This window comes from Perca flavescens, chromosome 12, assembly GCF_004354835.1.
Source record: "Perca flavescens isolate YP-PL-M2 chromosome 12, PFLA_1.0, whole genome shotgun sequence".
Taxonomy (NCBI): Eukaryota; Metazoa; Chordata; class Actinopteri; order Perciformes; family Percidae; genus Perca; species Perca flavescens.
The window spans coordinates 423,449-445,872 of record NC_041342.1 but is presented as its reverse complement, the minus strand read 5'-3'; the positions used below and the strand labels follow the sequence as shown (position 1 = coordinate 445,872).

The following is a 22,424-nucleotide window of genomic DNA, read 5'->3' as shown; positions in this document are numbered from 1 at the left end:
CGTCGGTTGCTTCTTGTTTGGGTTCTCCCACCTCTTCAGCACAATGCTGTCTCAGGAGTTTTCCATCACTTGTCAAAGGTAAAACAGTTGTTGTGACATCACTAAACGGGGTGTGGTCAGAAGTGCAACATGCTTGAATGGTTCTAGCCATAGAGAGCAGTGCAGCAGCTCTATGTACCGTATTGGTCCAAATATAAGATGGGTTTTTTTCCCCTGGAAATACGTCTGAAAAAGTGGGGTTGTCTTACATTTGGCGTCTAGACATTTTTATGTTAATACACCCACAACAACAGATGTCACCAACAACACGAAACGAGTAAAACATGTGTTGCCCTCCTAACTGAAGACAGTCACCGTCCCTCACAGCTAGCTAGTGCTTTCAGGCCACAGCCTCGAAGTCTACAAGCATTTCCTGTTTGCGTCTAAGCGCCGCTCCTGTCGCCTAGCAACCTTGACAGCTGTAGCTGATAAGTGATCAAAACGTTAACTACAGCACAGAAATAGAGCCAGAAGTTCTTTGTATTTTACCATTTGGTCAAGTGTCTCAAAGAGAGAGGACACATGTACATGTGAACATCTGTCCCTGAGACCCAGAGATCCAGTCAGCTCACAGGACGGGCCGGCCAGATATCTAGCTACTCCCGCAGAGCTAGCTGGCGTCAGGCAGTTTATGGGGCTTCTACCCTCCAAAGCAAATTTGGAGCAAATTTTATATTTTCCATACATTTTCATAACACTGCCTATATTCGACATCTACACAGTTCATTTCTCGCCTAAAACATTCTCAGAAGTGAATTTAATAATGAAATACAAGACGACAATTGTAAAAACAAAAAATAAAAAATAAAAGACATTGGTTGTTAGCATTTGTACTTGCCTGTGCTTCTGACTGAATGCTGAAATGAATGCTGGGAATCCTGGGGCTGCGAAGGATACAACAGTTGGGTCCTCCAAATTCGTAAAAAGGAGGACGCATTTGTGGACTGCAAAGGAGCCTTCGAAATTAAACGAAATGGGACAGCCTTCATCGCGCCGGTGTGACACAATCGGTCTATGAATTGGTACATATTATGAATTGGGACATAGCTAAAGTCTCAGTTGGAATCAAGCCAGCTGATGGTGGTGCTGCGACTCAGCTGTTCAAGTCAGATGGTATAAACTATAGAAATGAAATGATCCATAATCCATTTTATCTTAATGTTACAAACAGCTGGTTGAAATGGCAGAGTTTTAGGCAGAGCCTCAACAACCGCCCAACAGCATGGTAACGTTATATGGTGGAGAGAGAGAAAGAGAGAGAGTGACTGAAGAGAGGGAGCGGCGTTAGAACAAAGCCGTGAATCAGAGAAGTAAAACGTGTTTTTGCAGCTTGATCACTAGAAATGTAACTGTAGCAAGCATCTCAATATCACTAATGTTATCTACATTCATATTTAGACGCAACAAATGATATATCCAGCTACAAAAAAAAGCCTACAAGTCGGAAGTACAATGAGGTGTTGTCATGGAGATATTACAGCCTTAGAACATCTTACCATGGTCCTCAAAACTTCCAAGAGATTGACAGGAGTGTTCGAATTACGTGGTAGCCAGAGGGAGCCGAGATCCCATAGAGAGAGGACTGGCTCCCATGAAAGCACCAAAGTCAAAAATCTGAGGGTGTCTTTCATATCTGAAGGTGTCTGCCATATGTGGCATTGTAATTTAATCTTAATCAACGCTCATTATCCATCCCTGTGCAATCTCTTACCATTAAAGACGTTAAATTAAAATATAGGCTACTACGGACGTAGACCTGAGCCTACCCTATGCTCCTGAATGCAGCATGACTGCACTTCACCACCACACCAAATGTGGCGGCGCTGCGGTGCAAATTCAACTCATGTTTAGTAGGCTACATGTTAACTCCATAGACAGTATATAATGGATCAACAGACCCCGTTTCTCTGGACGGAGACCAGTGAAGGCTATTAGAAGCACTTTTACGGTGATCTCTTGCTTTACTGAGCAGCCTCCAACTACTAGTTAACATTAGTAATTAAACCTAAACAGCTAATGTAAGTCGAAACTGCCTGCGAGCGTCTCCTGTACTATACGGTAATTCCTCTACTATGTGACACAATCGTTAGCCTATTTTTATAAAAACGTCTGCTACGGAGCCATAACGTGAGGTACAAGGTAATGGAGCCTTTTATACATTGTCGTGTTTCTTTAGAAATAAACAATGGACAAATAGAGTCTTTAAACGCATCAGATGTAAAGTTATTCACTGTCAAAGTGACGTCAAAATGAATGCTAGTCAGTGGAATGCTAACGAGAGGTGATGGCTTTGTAGCATCAAAATGGCGCCATAGGAGGTTTCGAGTTCTGAAGCGAAGCTTACCCCCTTGGTTAACTCAATGATTCGCAGAAAAAATAAACGTTGGAGGCCATTAATCGGCATGCAAAGTCCTTGAAATCCATTCTGCAGTAAGCGTCATAAAGCCATGGACAGACAGCCTGATGCTTTGTTTCTAGACTGTTTGTGGCTGGCCGTTTGCTGTTTGACCTATCTATTCCTGTCGATAAAGTATAATAGGGTCAATCCTGTAGTGCATACACTTGTAGCTGTTATGCACTTTTGTAAGTCATTGTAAGTCGCAAGCACACGACCCCCCCCCGGTGGAAAAAAAGTGGGCTCTCCGGAAGGCTACGGTATAGTTTGAACAATGCAGGAGAGTGTGTGTTTACGTAATGATGGGATGCCCATTACCAGAGCAGTCATTCAGCTGAAGGCCTTGGAAATATTGTGACACTTTCATCTACAAAGATATTAATATTCCAAAATATTATTTTATTTAAAAGATGTTAAAAACAACAGCCTATCTTGTTTTATTCAATGTGTTTTTAATAGAATTATTTTCAAATGAAATTATTTTCTTTATAAAAACAAGATTTGGTCTTCAAAAAGTATTTTTTCAAAAATGAGTCTTGAAAAAGCGGGGGTTGTCTTATATTCGGACCAATACGGTAATTAACAGTAAATTCTTGCCATTTTCATAGCTGCACTTTCTCCTGGTTACTTGACACCTTGCAACTCTTATTGCTTACTTGTATTTGAATTAGTATTGAATAAAAACAAATTGTACCTCTTTTACTGCCACATTGTTTGTAGTTATGTTTAGGCAACAAAACTACTATTTAAGAAAAGCATCGTGGTTTGGGTGCTTTATTTCTGGTTCCGCACGTGATGGTGAAGTCAAAAAAAAAACATGCTGTTTACATTTCGTTTCAAAAGTGACCCAAACCCCAGTCTCCTGGGTGAAAGTCCTGTGTTTGTTTGACCCATCCATACGCCGAACTTAGCGCTCCTATACTTTGTCCCATTACATTCTGCTTTGCTCCTGTCATATAACTGTCATAAAATGAGTTGTAATTGCTGCTTGAACAAACAACCTATGGAAGCGTTTTTTTTGGGAGGACAGTCTCACATTTCACCTTATCCATCATGATCCAGGGTGTAAGGTTTGGGTTAGTGTCGGGGTGTACCAGCAAGCTGGTCGTGCAATGGCTGCTGCACCACTCTCTAAAAATGTTTCTGCTATTACGTGCTGGTAGGGTGGAGCCCTTAGGGCCAGGTTACAGTAGAAAAAAAGACTGACATTGAGCTGTAGGCCAAAAATGCAGAGCTGCCGCTTTTTTTGCCGGATATCATGTCTTGATCTTAAATTTTTTTGGAAGAGATAAGGAAGATGGGGTGAGAAATGGTTTGTTGAGAAGTTAGTTTTGCAGCTTCTGGAGCTATAAGCTCTTGCCTCCAGAAATAAAGACAAAAAGTTTGGCAGCTTTAACTTACTTTTGTTTTACTATCAGCTGTCAATCCTTTATTAGTGCCAAGTGCAACTATTGTCACTTACTTTGAAAAAGAGTTGCAATGGTGCCAATGGATTGATTAACACGAAATGTTTTAAAGGATTATAATTAAGTTCAAATGAAACACAGCCCGCTATGGTAAATAGCGATGGTAAATAGCAGGCAACTTTGGGACCAGACCAGTGAAACAAGTAAAAACTCTGCTGCCTTTCATTAATTGGTAAAGCGAAACCTATTTGAGTTGCATCTGCAGGAAAGCCTAATTGACACCCACACACAAACACCCACCTACACACTAACACACACACACATACACACAAACACACACACACACACACACAAACAAACACACATACAGACACACCTACATACAAACAAACACAAACACATTTAATTCCTGAAACAGAACCAGAGTAAAAGGCCTAACATATCGACACACAAACAAACATGAAAGCACTCAACATGATTTTTGTTGGGAAGGAATCAGAAAACTCGCAGCATCACGGGCGTCTGTCTGGTTCCCCGGAGAGAGAGAGCTTGACTGCATCACAGGTGGCGAGCTCCCTCTAATTAGCCAACAAGTCTTTGGACCTCCGCAACCCCGCAGCACTGCGGCCTCTCCAAAATGTAGCCAAAAGCTACCCAAACCATCTATTCCTCTCCTCTCCTGCAGACTACAAATGAGTCCAAGTCGCATAAGAGCACTGCTCGTGAACAGGCGAGCCGAGGTGCCTCATTTGTACCCTAGCGAGCTTTCTCGCCAAAACCCAGATTGGATCCATTTTTAAGAAGCGACAATGGGCTGGGTGTCGTGATCAGACCGACTGGTGGCTTCTCTTTTAGGCTGGCTGGCAGTGCAGTGTGAAAATAAGCCATAATGTGACAAAATGGGAATGAAGCTGCGATGGACTACAGACTGAGGGCGAATGCAAGGAAAATGAACTATACTCAGATTATTCCCTTTTTTCCATTTCAAGAATATTCCATCTTTCATTGTACCTCTCAGATACATTTGGACTGCTGGGGAGAAATTGGGCCTAAAGGAAGTAACAAGGTCCAAATCTCATTTCTACAAAAGGGGCCCCTTTATTTTCCCTCCAAAACACACAGAGGCGCTTCATTTGTCACCCAGGCAGCCCCTGTCCTGAATTTTGCTTTATGTTAACTCAATGTATCTGAGGCGCCTTGAGGGAAACACAGCGAGTGCCAGGGATTCAGAAATGCTTCATTTTTCACTGTTGACAAAAGGGAAAGGCCCAGGCTGGCTCCACGAGTCCTGGACCAACAGAATAGATGCTTTTCTGGCACTGAGGGGTCGTTATTTCAACGTCTAACCGCACCCATACACCCACCCAACCTCCACACCTCTCACTCACCCTCCCGGGTACATTTCAGGAGTCGTATAATGAGAAGTAAACAACAGCCATCCTTCAAAACCAAAGGCAGGGAGCGCAGTGGAGCTCCACCGCTGCAGTGACACAGTACAGAGATGTAATCACATTAGTTGATCATGAGAGCCACTATCCCTAGGCAAATTAAAATATATTACTGCCTGTTTTTTTTTCTGTGCCCCTGTAAGATCCGCTCCAATCCACCCAACCATCACTGAATGTCTTGCAGATAATGAAAAAAAAACAACATGAAAACAAATGTTGCGGCTAATAAGAAAAAGCAGCAGGGGAAATGTTACCGTTAATATATATTTAAAAAAAAGCTAAAAGAAAAACCGATCAGAAAGTCAGGAGAAGTAACGAGAAGTGAAGTTCTGCAATTTGTTTCAGCAGGTAAAGCTTATTCTAGATACAAAAAAGCCATCTGAGGAGTTTTGTGCCCAAATGACATAAGCAGTATATGAAATACAGTACAATTACAAAGTATGCAACAGGAAAGGATGTAACTTGAAGGTGTCTACATAAGAGTGACATGACACTGTCATGAACGTGTCATAAACATTATAAACAAGTCATAAACCTTTATGACATAAAGCTTCTTTTAGTAAGTGTCATGACAGAAGTTACGTGTTCATGACTGTGTCATGTGTTGATGACAGTGTCATGTCCCTCTTATGTAGATACCTTCAAGTAAAGTGTTACCAAATATCCTTTTAGAAAGTCTACTGATATAGTCTTTACCAGTTTTTTTTTTCTTGAAACGGTTGAAAAGAGACATGATAAACATATATTTTCATATATGCAATATATGTGTGCATTGTCTCTGTCAAACAGCAAAATAACATTTTATTAAACACTAACAGAAGTTTGAAGAGGTATAATCAAGTGTTCCCAATCTACGGTAGCGACAGACAAACAAATGTCACAATGATCACTGTGGAAAATATCACAAAATAACACAAACCGTTCATTTACATTATTTTTTCTAACCCGCCCTATCATTTAAAGCACCAAATGTCCAACATAAAGCAGACTTTTCCCCCATAAAAAAGACATTTCTAACATTTTGTAAATTTTCTCTTCATCTCAATATCAATGCTAGTCATGAGTATTTCTGTCAAACCAGGTTTGCTTGTCGGTTTTTCAAAAGCATCTTAATTAGATATGGTGTCGCTCTCACTTGCATTAATTTGATTTCCAATATCAACTTTTCAGCCTTCAATCTGTTCCGTGTTGATCCCACACTCCCCCGCCCCTGGGTGTTATTGCCTGCAGTGATCTAGCAGCAGTGGCTTGGGTTATATTTATGTGTGTGTGTGGGGTGGGGGGGGGGGTCATAGAAGACAATGCCATGTGTAATTAAATTCAAAAGCAGGGGGCCGAAATGGCATCTAGGGCCACCTGGGGGACGAGAGACCATTAAGTGAGGAGAGAGAGGGAGAGGGAGATGTAAAGATTGAGAGAACAGAAAAAGGACGGGAGAGGAAGGAGGGGGAGGGGAGGAAGAAAGAAAAAGTATGTGAAAGAGGAAGAGGAGTTGGTTGAAGGAGGAAGGAGGAGAATCAGTTAAAAAGGAGACACGAAGGACAAGACAACAAAGAGGGGTATGGGACAAAAAGGAGAGGAGGACAAAAGACAAAAGGAAAGAGACAGAGAACACGGGAACCCAAGAAGCATAAGGAGCATGCTAATGTAGCAAAAGGTTAGCTCTCAGAAAAATACCACAAACCTGTGACTGTATCACTGTGCTCCTGAGATAAGGCTGGACATTTTTGCTTTGCTCGTCCAATAAAAGTTTAGGTTTTGAAGATTTGCCTTCAAACTTTTTTTGTCTTTACAAAATGAGATCTGAATTTGCCTCTTGCAGCAGCATGATGAAACCTCTTGCTGTAAAGTTAACATCTGGGTCATCGAGTCCACACCTCCCGTAAGTGATGTTGAACTCGGCTGTTAGAATTACACAACAAGCGTAATGTGTTTGTTTGCCTTGTTGTGTGAACACTGTTCACCGCTTTAATTGCTGGCATTTAGCTCTTCGCTTCTGCTCTGTTTGATTCCTTCCCATTTTAAAAGGTAGGTATTAAACACCTCTACTAGTTTACATAAACAATTCATTAAGCTGATATGACACTGGGGAACCCGGCAGGAAAACATATCCCCACCACCCACAACAATTAATGACCTCGCATCAACCGACGCCTCGCTGCACTGACACAGGAAGCCCTGTTCCAATAACAAACGTTCATTAGCTGATCACTGCTCACACTATGTAATATAAACCTAAAGAAATGTGCAATATTTTTCTAAGCTCTGTTTTTTCTAATATTTTTTTTTTTTATTCACTGGCTGCATGGCAATCACAAAGTATACAGACACTCTCCCACTGGAGCAGTTGGGGAGTGTGTAAAAGAGCTTTTTCTTTCTGAGAGGGAATTGTCATAAAAACTAATATTCCCCAAGTGGAGGTGACCTTTGAGAAATTGAGTCTTGAGTCATAAAACCCAATACTATAAATGGAACTGACCTCCAGTATGTGCGGGTAAAAAAATGTTCTGGCTTCAAAAATGTGATGACAAACTGGATTTGTGCAAATTTTGCCTCCAGTCTCAGTGCTATCTTACACTACCTTTCTTCTTCATCTCCTAATCTGTCCCATTTCACTCCTTACCTTCCTTCCTACATTTCTCTCCTCAGGTCTCCTCCCTTCCTCTCACCATCATTCTTCCCCCTTCCTATTCTTCTTGCGTCTACTTTCCCATCGCCCAACTCTTCCCTATACTCTCTCCTCTCTCCATAAGCACATTTTTTTGTATTCAACAAAGTATTACATATTAAGTATTTATATAACTATGGGTAATAACGTTCATATATCAGATGACAATTGTTTGGTTAAGTTTTGTTCCCTTCTCTCAGAGTATCCACAATTTCTACAGAACAAACCCTGTGACTTTGACATGGGAAACTGCTGATTACATTGCGTATCCCATGTCTACACTACTACACATGACTACTAACCCTAACCCCCTTTTCTCAAAAAGGCACTCCATTGATTTAGATATGCCCTCCTATAACATTACTCATAATGGACAGTTTAAAAAAGGGATCAAAATCGACACAACCATAGCTATTGTCTTTTTTATTCCTTGCAATCTTCTTCCTTGTCCAAATCTGGTGCCTACATTACCCACAATGCAACATGACTGCCCAAAGTTTGGTTGAGATTTAGCCAATGGATCCTCAAGTAGAGATGAGGAGTTTTTTATAACTTAACATCACCGTAATTTAAATTTTTATGCTCTGCAACCATTCAGCTACCAAGTCGCTCCAAGACCAGTACATAGACTTAATGTGTACTCAAGTCCCTTTAACCAACTAAACCAAATTATTTGTGTGCCTCAACTTAACCAAAACGTAAAGGAGAATTCCGGCCAATTTTTACGTTGATCTTGATCACTATAAATATGTGAGTACCTTCAACTGAAAAAAACCCAACCTGGATCGGTCCTAGCAAACTGGAGTTGCTGCAGCTACCTCTACAAGCTTCCACTGAGCTAAAACGGCAGTTGTCGGGGCAAGTTTTAGAGTGCCTTTGTGCTTCTTAACAGACACAAAATGCAATTAAAATGTCTGTGCAACATGAACAGGGCCCTTACCAGAGATTTTCACAGAGATTTTTTGGAAGTCCAAGTCGAGTCCCAAGTCTTTGAGCTTGAGTCCAAGTCAAGTCTCAAGTCTTTGAGGGGCAAGTTCAAGTGAAGTCTGAAGTCTTTTGCCACGAGTCCAAGTCAAGTCTCAAGTCTCTGGCCAGTTGTAGGAGAACTTTATGAGGTCTACATAACACATCCCTCTAGCCCTCAGACCTGGTGAAATATTAACCTAAGTCTGTCACAACATATGGATACAACTATAAAGATACAATGTGCCTGTTAGCACAACACTTTCAGATGGTTAGCTTGTTACCTGTGGCGATATATGCTAAATGTAACGTCATCCCACGACATCCATGTGCCACGCATGGATGAAATAAATGAAATAGTAAATATGACTACAGTAACAGAAATATGTCCGTCAAGACGGTCCAGTGTTTGGTGGACCGGGTACGCCTTGTTCACTTAATAGTCTACAAATCATCCATGGTATCAATTACGCATCACATGAGTTTGCCCCCCCTGACACAGCGTTTGTTCCTGGGGAGATGGATCCGTGCGTCCCACCTCCTCTGCGCCATGGATGTCTGAGCCTCAGCAACTACTAACTATAAGTTTAACTATATAATTAGCACAACACTTTGCGATGGTTAGCTTGTTACCTTTGACGATATATGCTAAATGTAACGTCTCTTTCACATTAGCGTGTGTGAGTTTTGAGATACCTGATGAAGTCCGACATTGTTGATCCAGCATCATTTATCTTGGTGCCACACACCTTGCATGTAGCTGTTGGCTTACTGCCCTTTTTAACAAGTTATTGAAAGCAAAACTAATGACAAAAGGTGTCGGCAATGCATTTTTTTACATGTGAGTGCGCGCACATAAGGCATAACGCCTTACGTTGCACATTATGGCAAAGGGCAGGAGACATGCAGCTCGTCATGCATTTCCCCAACATATATGCGCCAATAAAAGAAAATAGAAATACATGAATATATTTAGATTTAAAAAGCCATAATTGCATGAAAACATGTTGTTGATGAGTCTCGAAGCTTGAGTCAGAGTCAAGTCTGAAGTCTTTTGGGTTGAGTCTAAGTCAAGTCTGAAGTCAGCTGTTAGTGCGACTTAAGTGCGACTCGAGTCTGAGACTCGGACTCGAGTCCCCATATCTGGCCCTTACGTGACAACTCAGTTTCAACTCAGACATTGTTTAATTTCACCTACCCTGTCTCTATCCCCCCGGTGGGTAGCTAGCTGTTAGCTGCTAGCTGCCGTCTGTGATAAGTGTGTTCAGCCAGGCTTCTGTGATAATCATCACGCAGCAGTTCCGTGTGGATTTGTAGCTCATCCATTTTGTGTGTGATCGATCTGGTGTTGGTGAGTAGGAGTCTTGGCAGTGTCGATCTGTGTGGTAGTTCCCTTAGCCGCGCTAGCAGGCCACTGACAAACAATGTCGTCAGGATCGGAGCTACAGGTCAGAAAACACTCATCTGAGTCATTTTTAATGGTAATAATAAATGATTTATTTTATGTTGCACAGAGTATTAAAAACTGCCGAGTACCAAAATGCTGTCACTGAATGTCTGATCAGGTTCTTATCCTTTTTCCTTATTCTTTGATCATAGAGTTCCTGATTTGTATCAAACTTTTTATCTTAACATTGCATTTTGTTTAGGCAACGTTCTTGGATTTGGACAACATTTAACACTTTAGAATTCAAGCACGCCTTTTTTTTCACCTTTTTTTGTTCTGTAGAAAAGTAAGAACTCAAGAAAAGTATTGGTTTGGTGTTGGTACCAAAATACAACTGTATTGGCATCAAAAGAATTATAATGATACCCAGCCCTACCTGCCCTGTGCACTACTCCATCTTCCTTTGCTCCATTTCCCCCAGTCTCTCACTTGGTCCATAAGCTCTCACTTCTTCCCAACTTATTCGTCCCCTTACCTTATCCTTCTTCTCTCCTCGCTCTTTTTTCTTCAACATTCATAGCTTTTTCTTGTGCCTCTTTTATTCTCATTCCCTCTCCCCTACACTTCTCCCCCTCTCCTCCCTACTCTCCTCTACTATATCTTCTACCCATCTCTGTCCTCCCTCTCCCCCACCTTTCCTCTTCACTTACTTCCATCTTCTTCTATCTTCTTGCCACCCATTTCTTATCCTTTTTTTCTCCTTACCCCTCCTCTCCCTACTCTCCAGCCCCTCCACAGCAGAGTGTTTGTGGAGGGTGTTTATAGGGCTGATAAGTGGCAGATGACGATTGCTTGCCGGGGCCCGAGATAAGGCTGCCAAAACTGGGGACGTCATCCATCAAACCTCCCTACAGCCAAGCCAAGCCTCACCCAGCCGAGGAGCGAGGGAGGGAGGGTGGATGTGGAAAAGGTAGCAGCTCTCCATCTTTAGACACAGGGGGAACTCCCTGACAGGCTGGCCGACATGCACTGGATAGTTTCTGTAAATAATACTTAGTGTCATATGACATAAGTACCTCTAAAACCAAAAAAAGTCATTTTTACTTTTATTACTTTATTTTTATTTATTATTGTTTGTGCACTGATTGGATACAAGAAATACAATGTCTTAATTTGTGAGCTTTAGAGCTGTTGGCAGGTGTATTTTAGAATTTTGGACAGGGCCAGGCAAGCTGTTTGCTCTTGCTTTCAGTCAGAGCTAGGCTGTTTCCCTAAATCAGCAGGTGGCCATCCTGCAGTCAGAGAGGATATCGGCGAGTAAGAGCACAAAAAAGAAGCACTAGGAGAAGAAGAGAGGCCCCACTTACTGCTCCTGACAGAAAAATTGACATGGAAAGCCAACACTTACACCTCCCTCTTCCATCACTCTCCCTCCATTCCTCTCCCCTTCTATCTCACTCTCCTGCCTCACTCCCCTCTCTCTCTCTGATGAATGACCTTTACAGTATATGACTCATCTTCTCGGCTGACTGGGTGAGAAACATGTTAGAGAATAAGAGGGAGATAGCTGACGGCGGCGGCCAGGCAGCACACTAGCTTTGCTTCGCTGTCTGAAACCAGTACCACCAGGTACTGCAGCATGGGTTGGTTCAGACAGCACAAATGGCATAACAAAAAGGGGCAAGTTGACATATAAACATAAAAATATATAGCTGTGTATATGTTGGTGCCTTTGCATCGGATTTTATATTTTGCTTTGCCACATGCTAAAATCAAATTTGTCTTTCATGCCCTGCAAATGTAGGTTGTCATGTACAACATATTTACATCTCAGACAGATCTTTCTTGCCGTCCATTCAGAGTTCTCACAATCCACATTTGTTACTGTCCATCCTACATGATCATCATCTTGACTGCATTCACACCTGGATTTCACATGATTTTGATCTGCTGAGCTGCACTCAGATCATCAACAAAGCATGTCAGTGCCAAGTGGTTTTATGTGATCATCAGATCAGAAAGAAAGACGCTACTGTGTTCTGGTAGTGACAACTGGCACACAGATCCCCTTGCAACTGTTTCTAAACCCTAACAACTGAGCCAAGACACAATGTCTGGCATGATGAAGTTGCACCAACTTTCAGTGTAAATGCCTCTCGGAGTATGTGCCACTGCTGAAGCCATCCTTCTGGTCTATATCCTGCTTCCCTCCAACATTTCTGATCATTTCTCTTATGTATCCATGAAGATATGTCCTTCAGAGAACTTGAACGTCAGAGTAAGTAGTAAAGCAAAAATAAATTCTAACCTCACAGAGACCAAAAACTAATGGTGCATTCAGGCTTTCAGGTCTAATCTATCACTAGGATGTTGACCAAGTGTAAATACCAATAGTTGAGTAAAATTGTATGATACCTTTATTTAAAGCATAAGCGTATGACAGGTTAATTAGCTCTATCTATGTTGGGTACCAAAACTTAAATGACTGGTATCTACCAGACCGAATAACAACGCAGATTTCATTGCCTCATTTCGGTGACGCTTAAATACCTGCGCTGCTCTCTCGTGCTCCGGACGTTACAGGCAACAGAAGCATCACTGCACGTGAAGCTAGTATAGTAGTAGTATAATATCACACTTGGCAGCAGGTAATGTTAGAGAGAGAGAGAGAGAGAGAGAGAGAGAGAGAGAATGTGTTTTTTTTAAAAGGAATATTTGAACAGAATATTTGGCCAATTTTGACAGCCGTACACAACATACATGTTCGTCTTTAGCGGCGGCATCAGGGATCCTCAGCAGTTTATTTCAGACCGCAGCAGAAAGCTCTGCTGCACTTGAGCTTCAGAAATGCTGAGGGAAATGCAGCTTGTGTGGATGCTCGTAGTCTCTGTGACATCATCACCCATAGGCTTCAGAAGAGCCAAAATCAAGCTCAAAGTGGGCGGCTCACGCTGGCTCCAGCAGTCGCCATCTTGGCAGTGCCTGAAGCAATAAAAGTGTTGTTTTGTGCTCTTCCTTTTTTTAAGTATCGGTTCAGACAGTTTTATTTTAGCACCGGTATCGGAAAAAACCTAAACCATACCCAACCTAACTATATTTTTATTTTTACTTGTGATTAATCACATCCTTGCAGTAATGTTTTGTTTGTTCAGATCATGTTTTTTGTATTTTCCAGTGAGTGATGAATACCATGATGAACACAAATACCTTGTAAGTAACACACTGTTATGTGATATTATTAGGGCTGTCAATGGACTAAAATATTTAATTGCGATCAATCGCATGATCGTCCATAGTTAACTTGCGATTTATCATATTTTTATAAAGCCTGTTACTCAGACCGGGGAGTCTCTCCTTAGATGAAGTGTGTGGCTCTTTTATTTGTTTAACCTTCGAAGCCGTAGAGGGTGTGGCCCTGCTTCTTCAGAGCGTACACCACATCCATGGTGCTCACCGTCTTCCTCTTGGCGTGCTCGGTGTTAGGTGACGCCATCACGGATCACGTTCTCCACGAACATTTTCAGCACACCGTGGGTCTCCTCATAGATCAGACTGGACATGTGCTTCACTCCTCCGGCAAGCCAAATGGTGGATGGCGGGTTTGGTGATCCCCTGGATGTTATCACGGAGCACTTTACAGTTTATGCTAGCCATGCTGCATTGCTTCCTGATTTCCCAAACTACGGAGTGGCCCAAGGCACAAATGACAGAATGCTTCAATCACGCATGCCATTAAAAGGGATTTGCGTCAACTCGTTATTATTATTATTATTATTATTACGTTCATTTTGACAGTCTTAGATATTATGCATATTTACTAGTTGTCAAGAGTTATCTAAATTGCCTGAAGGAAGAATTCTACAGTTTGTAGACAAGACAACCCAACAATCCTAGCCACTTTAAGTAGTGAGTAGCCTACAGCAGGTACTTGAAAGTATAAGATTAAGGGGGCTTTGAACTTCTCTCTCAAGCTTTCTTTTATCATTCTTTCCACAACTTCTGTCACTTTTGTGTGTGCAACTGAGTGCAACACGTCCCAAGGTGTGAACTACTATCTTCATTTGTACACTTAATTGCATCAAGACTACACAGACATGCAACAGAAACAACATTCTTGGAGAGAAATCAGAGAGGCAGTGGGTAGCAGGAGGCTATAATGGTGGGATTTTCACCACGCCTTTGTTTGTGGCCATTTGGAACAGGTATAACTGACTATAAGTGATCCAGTTTGTGTGCAGTAAGGGTCGTATAAAGCAAAACATTCTTCTTGGGAATGATGAAGCCAGTTCAGTAACATACATTTTCCTTCTGCCAATGCCTTAATGTGGGCCATATACAATAGGAGACGCCTCCTGACAGCAGATTTTTAGTGTCTGCATCAATGTGTCCTAATATTATATCTGTGTCATCAAATGGTTGTTACAGTGACACTAACAACAGTACATGCTCTCAATTTAAGGACTGGACCTGCAATGTGATTTTCTTTCACATGTATGTGATGTGCTTGTGAATTTAAGCCTTTGAAACTGTGTTGGTGGTAATGTCTACTTTAGTGTTAAACCACTATAAAATAATGGAACATCACAAAGAACAGTGACAATGTTTTTAATCTGCCATTGTGCAGAAAAGTGTAACATTTACTAGTGAAAGAATGTTTAACCCATCTAGCTATGATCAACACTCTTACAATCATTTTGTCCTTTTATACTGATGGAGAACTGATGCTCCGATTGGCTTTCCCACTCCTGTCTCTTTAGTTCTCACATATCTATAACTATGTTTGTGTATGGGTATGTTTTCATCCCCATGCAGCCCGCTAGCGTTGCTCCGCAGCCGGGCTCTCAATGGGGAATAGCGCAGGCTTCTCCACTGCTGAAATTCCACTTACAGGAAATATCTCTAATTTTCACTGGAAGGAGGACAAGCAGTCCAAATGCTGTAGGAGAAAACCTTGAGCTTTCAATCGTTCCCCCCCCCCCGCCCCCTCCTCCCGCCTCCTCACTTTGACTGTACAACAATCCATCTGTAAGATGCTCAAGGTTGTTCATCTCATTCACGTCGCGGTCACTTCTCTTGAAACTGTATCAACTGGAAGCCATGACAGAAAAGTGTTGCTTTTGTGTAGGAAATATTCATAAAACATGCAGCAAAACTGACCTGGGCATAAGAGAGCAGTTAAATGCTGGTTTTCTATACCCGTCAAACATATTGGATTGGATTAAATTCAAGTATCAAACACCAGAAAAAAATACCTGTCTAAATAGTAGTCAATCACATTTTGGTAATTTCATAATTTAAATCAGCTACTCATTTTACACACTTTATTTAACCTGATGTGGATTAGGCTTGCACTGTTTTTCAAGATGCCATCACCAGCTGCATTGTTAACTAAAAGAAAGTCAGAGAGCAGACACCTGTGCTGCATTAAAGTTATAATTTCAATAACTCATATTTAACACAAAACTACACACAATGAAAGAAAGTCATGCTGATTTTTGGAGAACTGAATCATAAGAATTTAAGGGCAACATTGACTCATAACTACTGAATTACAGCCATTTAAATATAGCATGTCAAGTGTGATTAAATGTTGCAGGATTGTTTCAATAATTTGGTTGCATGTGTGTGATGCGTTCAAAAGTTAAATGGTGTGGAATCAAAAAATAACTAAAGAGTGTGTCATATCATTTCAAATCAGGTCCACTCATACTATAAGCTGTTTTAGAGGTTTCGATCATGCCAATGGTGTCACACTATTCCACTGATCTACAGGTGGCAGTCATGCGCCTATTATAGTGCTGGCAAAGGCAAAGAAGAAAAAGACTGCTACACAGTAAACACTGAAGGATATAAAATACTTAAAAAATGCCTTCAATATGTTTGTCGAGCTGCATTTCAGTGTATTGTTGTAGCTGGAGTCATGTTAATCTGCCTTTTTACTATCAGAACAGTATTATTTGCATTGACACATCATATAAAATAATGGTGAACTGATTAATGGGGTTATTGTTTGGTTGGTTGGTATAAAACTGGCCTAGCTGTTGCCTTACAAAGATCACTAATCGAAGGCAATCCATCTTTTTTATCAACTAGACAGTCACGTAGTTCTCTGGCCTGAGAGCAGTTAAAGAAATAAGTAAGAAAAAAGGAATAACTTTGGTCCCTTTTCATTTCTACAAACACATCCCCTGCCTTCAGCGAGCCTCTCACTGCGATGGCCACATCAGACAAAACAGCGAGCAAGTCAGCAGCGGAGTGCACAAATCGTGGTGTCAACACAGCCTGGGGGCACAGTGGCCTTATGGGTAAATCCACGATAAGAGAGACTTTCACATCAAGACATTACACTTGCCGGACAATCCATCTCGCCCCGCGGCTCCTAATTACAATCTAGGCTGGTACAAAAATCTGGTAAAGATAACTTCAAAGAAATGATAGCAACAACATGACAAGCTACTGCTTCTCTATCACATGGTGGAGGTTAAAAATAAGGCTTTTTCTACTGCCTTACTACTACTACTAATGATAATAACAACACTAATTTAATAATAATAAACTCTTGCTGGGAGAGGATGGCTCAGCTTTGGAGAAATGCCAGATGACTTTGAGCAAAAAGAGGCAATGGAGGGAGTGAGGTGTTGGGAGGGCTACTCAGCACCGACCGTCCCCCTCAGGAGCCCGAGCGATAGATACTAGATCGTAAATAAAGGGCAGCCTTCGGCATAAATACAACAACATACCAAAGCCTTGGCTCTTTGCCTCGCTAGCAGACTTTAAAAAAAAAAGCTGGGGAAGTGGCCGGTGGGTAAACTGGCATTAGGCTGCCAGCGCCCACTCAGAAGCTACATGTGTGGGACAGATTCAAAGGATAAGAGGGAGATATTCCTCCTCCCTTCAGTGTATCCAAAGCCTGGCTTTTACCTGCAAGGCCAAGCAATTTCAGAGGTATTGAGCGTCAACATGAAGTACGGGGATGGATGAGTTCACCATCATTAATACCTTTTCTATGTTGAAAAAAGACAGTTATAGTTTACAGTACACAGGCAGATTTAAAGGAAGGAAACAACCTTAAAAACAATATTGGTGGTCCAGTTGGTTGATTGGTTGTGTGTTCTTTTTTTGGGGCATTTATTTTCACAGGACAGATGAAGACATGAAAGGGGAGAGAGAGAGAGAGGGGGAATGACATGCAGCAAAGGGTCGCAGGTCGGAGTCAAACCTGCGGCCACTGTGTCGAGGAGAAAACCTCTATATATGTGTGAACTGTATATATAACTCTACCAACGGAGCTAAACCGGCCACAGGGGTGTATTCTTATTCTCTTACTGGTGATAACTGCTAAATAACATAATAAGTAGGGCTGTGCCAAAAAATCGATTCACAGAAGAATCTAGATTCTCATTTGCAACGATTCAGAATCAATTTGAACTGTCCAAGAATTGATTTAATAAATAAATAAAATCAGCTGGCTGTTCGCCTCCATTTTTGTAACTAGCCTATACGGGACATCCGGACGTCACCATGCAGCCGGTTTTTGAACGTGAGCAGCAAATAGAAATTCTTTGAAATCACTAAAACAAAGAGGAAGCAAATATGGATGAGAGGGAGATCCAATCAGCCCCGTCTTCACTTAAAGCTAAAGTTTGGCGTCATTTTGGTTTTTACCGAATGCCTGGAAGCACTGCGCTGGACATGACACACACAGTGTGCAAGCTTTGCAAAATGAAGACCAAGTACTTCGGCAGCACAACAAATGCGTGGGCTCATATTACTAGGCATCACCCGGAGCTCAGCGACACGGAGCAGAGTCAGCCGCCAGCTGCAGACCAACGCACACTGCAGTGCTTCACGAAACGTCCTGCCAACTCCGAGAGGGCAAAAAAAATAACTCGGTCTATCGCCTGCTTCATCGCCAAAGACCTAAGGCCTTAGAGTGTGGTGGAGAACGAGGGGTTCGTCTGCATGTTACAGACAGCGGAGCCGAGGTACGCCATACCATCCCGCAAGTTTTTCACTGAGACAGCTGTGCCACAGCTTTACACAGAGACTAAAAGAAAGGTCACCAGTGCCCTAACCGAAACGACCAGAGTGGCAATCATATAATCAGTTGCACAGTTTACAGTTCTATTGTTGCAAGAGACACTGTCATGAACATTTCAGAGACAGGTAGCTTAGGGGTACTATTTTTCATTCTGAAAGAAGCACTTTATTTTCATAACTTGATATTCTTTAAGTTACTGAGTCTGACTGAGAAATATAGATGTTCTACATGATATTTGTGGTAAACTGCAACTTTCCTGGGAAATGCAACTATTTTCAACCATTTTGTATTATGAAGAAGCACTTTATTTTTGTTCCAACTTATTTTATAGCTAGCTACTAATGAGTAGCAATTGAGAACCAGACAATGTTTTTGATAAAAGGCACTTTCCTGAGAATTGAACTTAAAATGTGAAAAAGACACTTTAAGTCTCCGTTTGTCATTCTGTATATATCATGATCAGAAACCTGATTACAAATCATTATGGATAAAATCGAATTGTTTTGAATCGAAAATCTTTTTGAATCGAAAATCAATTTTGAATCGAATCGTGGCCTCAAGAATCGGAATCAAATTGAATCGTGAGATGGTAAAAGATTCCCACCCTTAATAATAAGGCTATAGGTGCCTTCAGACTGAATGGGGAGTCAATTCTAGAGGCGGTGCGATTAAAAACCATGTCACTGAAAGAACATGAACAGTCACAATCAGATTCAGGTTCAAAATCCACTGCAGAGGAGGAAGCACAAAGACTCTACATTCTACACCCACAGCTGCTGGAAATACCAGAGTGCTCTGCATCCACAAGTCTGGCTGTACTTTGTGTTGGAGCCATCATCACACTTTCCTCATTTAGATCGGTTGAATCACAGTGGATGCGCACCAAAAATGGACCAAACAAGTGTACCGAGACCTCATAGAGTGGTTCATTTGGGGTGAGAATGTGATCTGACCTCGAACAGAGCCAACAAGTTTGAGCTCCAGCTCCAAGTGGCTCCAGTCAGGTGTGCTTTAGTCTCGCATTCCCAGACCTTCCTCCACAGCGTTGCGGAGAAGGGTCTGGCTAGTCCACACAGCATTCCGGGATGGGAGAAAAAATGTGCTCTGGTTTATTGGCATTTCTTTAAACCAATCACAATCATCATGTGTGGAGCTAAGTGCCAGACGGAGCCACGGTGCCTCTGAAAATGAGGGACATCCGGCGGAATTTCCGGCAGCACCTGAACTATCCCAGAATTGAAACGTCGTCGATATAGACTAGGTGTGCTTTGCAATCTGCGTTGCAGCAGAGCAGCAAACTGCAGCAGCTTCAATGAGTCTCTCACAGAAACTGACAGCGGTCAAGCTGGCCGTCACTCACATCTCCGTGGTCAAACCAGCCACCGCTACAAATGGAGACAGCAAAGTCTCGGAGAGCAGAGCAGACGTAACGTCCCTCGCGTTGATTATTTAAATGAAATGAGCTGGTTTGACCATGGAGATGCAAGAAATATACACAAGTCCAGAACACAGGACCTTCTTCCTGTATTTTTTCTTGCTCCAGCCCCAGACACATCTAACCAATAAGCCCTGGTAGTGATGCGTCTTTCCTTGGATTTTCTCTATGTGAAATAAAACTGAACCAATGGCAAAACGCTCCAAGTTTACAAATTCATAAACTGATTCAGACCAGAGCAAACCAACTAGATGTGAAAAGACCTTTAACAGAGTTCACAAGGCCATCTATATTTATAATCTCACACAATCAACTCTGATTAGGAGTAAATATAAAATCCTCACTCTGGGAGACTTAGGACATCATTAAAGCTATAGTACGTAGTTGCCTGCCCCATGACGAATTCTAAGGAGTGACAACAACACTGTTGGCTCATCCACATGATAAAAGCCTTCTGTGATCGCGCACCACCCCACCCCTCCTCAACACTGTTGCTAGAAGCGTTTATCTCGTCAAATCAAGGAGGACACGGAGGATTAAAAAAACAGAAGAGGTCATTATCTGGACAGTTTTATGTCCTCTTCGTCTCCAAAGCTGAATGCTGCTGTCGTCCTTTCTCAGCGGTGATTCTCCTAATTTAGAAGACAGATGCAGTTTCTTTTTGTACCTGAATACTGTCACCAATTCATCCATTCATACATTTCCATTTCAGTCTTTTTTGTCTCAATGAGTGCAGCAAAATAACGAATAAAAAAATCTAATTTAAAGTTTAGAAGAACTGGAAGAAAGGTGACATACAAACGGGTGAAACATACTAAAAGTACAAAATATCACAGACTACGGTCTTACAGATTTAGATTCATTTATTATATAAGCCTCAACACAAGTGTTTTTTACGAGGCTGTATAGTGATATTAATGTACCAAAGTGTACTTTATTGTAAGAGGTTTCTGTTATTCAGTCCACCTTGTACCTTGATTTTGGACATTACAATTGTTTCTGTGATCCTTCAATAATTGTTGTCTAAATCATATTGAACTCACATGTTTTGTAGGAATGTAAATGTGGTTGTTTTAGAGGGAATTATCTGAGGTTGTTTGTGTCTCTCCTCTGCTGCTTTTTCAGAGCCGACTGTTGTTTGATTGCTGAGAAGCTTCTGGTCTCAATCTGCCCTTCAGCGAGCAAGTCCTCTAATGTGATCTGACACTGAGCTGTTTGCATGAGGTCTGCTCTGTCTCTCTTAAACACACACTCATGTCACACACAGAAACACATTCTGATTAGAAGACCAACACTGCACACAGATCTGCACACACAAACACGTATGCACTGATGCGTAGTTGATTTCTTGTTGGCAAAAATATTTTTTGTAATCATTATTACAGCATTATCTTGATATGATGTGTACTATTTTGATGTTCTGAGTGGAATTTTCTTCATTAATCTGTAAACTCTTTAAAGCAACACTATGTAACTTTATATATATTATATTTGTTAGCCTGACAGCGCCAGACCAAATCGCATCTTCAATCATTTTTGATTTCCAAGGGGTGTTATCAACGGCCAAAAAGCCTCTGGACGCGATGGGATAGACCTACAACGTGGGGTAGTCCAATGTATTGTAGTGGGTATACTGTACTGTGTATATATATATATATATATATTTTATATATATATAGGCCAGAATGGGCATGGGGGGGGGGGGGGGGCATATAATATTGGCAGGTCTGGGTGTCCTCCCCCAGGGAAATTTTGAGCATCAAAGACTTAATTTCCTGCTTTCTGATACACTTTTATGAACCAATTTACGGTGGAAAAAAAACACAGATGACAGTTCTAAATATATCAAAAATATAATGGAAAGCATGTTGTTGCGTGTCATTGGACATTTTGACCCCTTGTGTGGTGTTCATATTTTTGTTACACAGCCGATGTTCCCGGGTCTGGTGGACCCACCACATTATTAGGCTTTTAAATCAATACAGCCATAACAATTTATGTAAAAATACTTAACAGATGTTTACTTTAGCTCAATTACCAATGATATATACATCATTTATGGTTCATATTTGCCATTTACCCCTGTGGGATCACATTTATGATCATATGATCATTTTCGTTTTTTGTGAGAAAATAAGGAAATTCAATTATAAAAAAGGAAAGATTTTGATCATTATTGGTGCTTATTTCTTAGAACTTAATTAGAACAGGTGAAAGTGCTTGAAATGTAACAATGTTGTAACTTTGTATGGGAATAGCAGGTGCAGAAAGACAACATAGTTTCATAGCACCTTCATTTAATTACACCTCATATGTAATAGTTATGTGGAGGGGGGGGTGTACCATGTGCAGTCATTGAAAATAAGTTATTTTTTATGTTCTTCCCAGAAAATGAGCCAAGGCCAGTGAGTTTGAGTTAGAAGAAATAATAAATAGCATAATTTTTCTTTTAGCAAAAAATTTAAAACAGGTTTCACAGACCCGAACACCACACAAGGGTTAAGTGAGTATATGGAAATCTTGGAGCTTTCTTAGTGGGTATACTGCGTATACCTGCGTATCACATAGACTACTGACCTACAACCAATCAGATCAAAGAAACATGTGACGGAGCGCTGAGCGATGGACAAAAAGAGTACAGC

General features: G+C 41.3%; 1 protein-coding gene and 1 pseudogene across 4 annotated transcripts in view; both read right to left on the bottom strand.

Annotated features, from left to right (window-relative positions):
* Nucleotides 1-22,424, bottom strand: part of LOC114565842 (receptor-type tyrosine-protein phosphatase N2) — a 298,094-nt gene that overhangs the window by 120,694 nt on the left and 154,976 nt on the right. The window lies entirely within an intron of this gene.
* On the bottom strand, nt 13,692-13,960 carry LOC114564786 (histone H4-like; annotated as a pseudogene).